The 2500-nt window shown below is 83.3% G+C and overlaps 1 non-coding gene across 1 annotated transcript in view; it reads right to left on the bottom strand.

Moving 5' to 3' along the window:
* LOC142076925 (5.8S ribosomal RNA) overlaps positions 1 to 113 on the bottom strand; it is a 153-nt gene extending 40 nt beyond the window's left edge. Inside the window, exon 1 of the ribosomal RNA XR_012671433.1 lies at positions 1 to 113. This exon is cut by the window's left edge and continues 40 nt beyond it. This is a non-coding gene — a ribosomal RNA (5.8S ribosomal RNA).
* Positions 114 to 2500: the final 2387 nt, after the last annotated feature.

The following is a 2500-nucleotide window of genomic DNA, read 5'->3' as shown; positions in this document are numbered from 1 at the left end:
CGCAAGTGCGTTCGAAGTGTCGATGATCAATGTGTCCTGCAATTCACATTAATTCTCGCAGCTAGCTGCGTTCTTCATCGACGCACGAGCCGAGTGATCCACCGCTAAGAGTTGTCTGCCTTTCGGCACCGCCCCGCGCGCGCGGGGGGGCCGGGACCGCTCGCCAGCAGCGGCCCCTCTCGGAGGACGGCCCACCGCCCGCCCGCCCGCCGGCCCGCCCCCCCCGCCCGCGCGGAGGGGGCCGCGGCGCGGCGCCACGGGCCGCGGCGGAGAGGCCTCGCCTCGCCTGACCGTACGAGCACACCCAGCGGAAGGGAAAAAGGGAACGGGAAAAAACCCCGAACGGCAAGGGCGGGGAGCCCGCGCTCCCGACTCGACCCACAGCGGGCAGACGCCCCTCGCGCGTTTCGGAGGCGGCCCAGGCGCCCGGGCTCGGCCCGGCCTCCGCACGGAGGCGGCGACGCGCCCGGCCGCGCCGCCCACCCGCCTCGCTCGGGACAACGGATGCTGCTGCCGGGCGGCAGCAGCGGGGCGCCCCGCCGGACCCCCGCGCGCGCGCGCCTCCGCCCACAACCTGCGCCGCGCTACGACAGCCGGCTCCCCTTCCCGCGGCTCGCCCCGCCGGCGCCTCCGCGGCTCCGCCGCCGGCCGCGCCGGAGGCGGCGACCGCCGGAGCCCGAGCCGGCGACGCGGCACGCCGCCCGCGGCCCGCCGGACGGCGCCCGCCGCCGCGCCGGCGCGGCCGCCCGCCCGGAACCGCCGCCGCCGCCGCCCCCCGCCTCGGCCCCCTTCCGCGGGCACGCGCCAGGCGACGAGGCGGACGGCGCTAAGGCGGGGGCGGCGCCCGCTCTCCCCGTTTCCACGCGGAGACCGGGAGTGGGACGCCCCCGCCCGCGCGCCCGCCCGCCCGGCGCGGCCGGGAAGGGCGGCGGGGAAGCGACGGGCGGGGCCCGGGCCGGGACAGCCGCGGCCGGCGGCGGGCGCCCTCCGGCCGGCCGACACGCCGAGCGGCGCCGCCGCCGCTCGGCCGGGGTGCCGCCCTCGCCGGCGGCCGGCGGCGCGGGACCGCCGAGCGCTCGCCGGGGGGCGAGGGGGAGGGAGCGGAGCGCAGCGCGCCGCAGCGCTGCGACGGGGCGGGGCGCGGCGGCCCGGCGGCCGCCGGGCGAGCCCCCGCCGCGGGGGCTCGCCGCCCCCTCGGCGGAGAGCCCGCGCTCCCGCCGAGGGGGGTCCACCCGTTTCGAGGCAGGCGGGCCGGCCGCGGCCGACCGCGCCGCGGTCTCCTCCGCCGAGACCGGACCGCGGAGAGGGGGGGGCAGCGGGACCCCTCCCCGGCACGGCTGCCCGCGCGACGGGCACGGGCGGCGCCCAGCCAGGGGCTCTGCGGGAGCGACTCCCGCCCCTGGAGGCGCCACCGCCCGGCCGCCCCGCGGGTCGCATCGAGCCGCCCGCGTCTTTAAACCGCCGCCCGGCTCCGCGGCCTTCGACCCCCGGCGCTCGCCGAGGGAGGGCCGCCGAGGCGCGGACGCTAGGTACCTGGCCCTGGGGTGAGGGAAACGACCTGCAGGCCCCGCGGGGGTGCCTCCCCCGCTGCCGCCCTCGGGGGAGCGTCCGCCCGCGGGGGCGCGCCCGACGTCCGCCGCCACCGCCTCGTCCTCCTGCCCGGGGCCCGGGGTTTCCCTCAGTAGCCCGGCGCTGCGCCCGGGAGGAGAGCCGTGGCTCGGGCCGCCCGCCGGCGCGGGACGCGACCCGGCAAGGGCCTCGCCCGCCCAAGGCGGCGTCGGCGGCGGAGCCCCCCGCCCCGAGCTCCCCCCCCCGCACCGCGGGGGTGGGGGAGGGGAGAGGCGGGGGGGCGCCGCCGAAGGCGCCGCCCGGCGCCGCGCGCCACGCCCGGAACGCCCGGAGGCCTCGCCCTGCGCGGCCGGCCGGCCGGGCGGGCCGCTCCGCAGCGGCCCGCCCCGGTGCGGGGAGGGTCGGGGGAGCCGCCCCCCCCGACCCCGAAGGCCCTCTTGCTCTCTCGCACGCTCGCGCCTGCCGCCCCGTCGTCGCCGCTCGCCGCTCCCTCCCGGCTGCCCGCGCGGGCTCGGCCGGCGGGGGCTCGTCGCACCCCGCGCCGGCAGCCCCCGCTTCTCGCGCGCTGCCGCCCGCGCTCCGAGACCGGGGGGGGCGCCCTCTTCGCCCCGGGGGCCGCGTCCCCCGCCCCTCCCCGGCGGCGGCAGCGGGCCGCCGTCGGGTCAGGCGGGGCGGGGGACGGGGGCCGGTCCCCGGAGGCGGACGCCGGCCGGTGGCGGGCGCCAGCGGAGGCGACAAGCGGGGGAAGCGGCGGGGACGCGGCGGTCCCCGCCGACCGGGCGACGCGCGCGCGCGCGTCGGAGAGAAGCGGCCGAGGCGGCGGCGGCGCGGGCGGGCCGTCGGCCGGCGAGCGAGAGGAGAGCGCCTCCGGGAGGGGCCGTGCCGGGACCCCTCCCTCCCGCACGCACGCGGCTCGCGCAGGAGCCAGGCT

This window comes from Calonectris borealis, unplaced genomic scaffold (genome assembly GCF_964195595.1).
Source record: "Calonectris borealis unplaced genomic scaffold, bCalBor7.hap1.2 HAP1_SCAFFOLD_121, whole genome shotgun sequence".
In the NCBI taxonomy this organism is placed as follows: domain Eukaryota; kingdom Metazoa; phylum Chordata; class Aves; order Procellariiformes; family Procellariidae; genus Calonectris; species Calonectris borealis.
The sequence above is the reverse complement of the archived record's forward strand: the minus strand, read 5'-3'. Positions and strand labels throughout refer to the sequence as shown.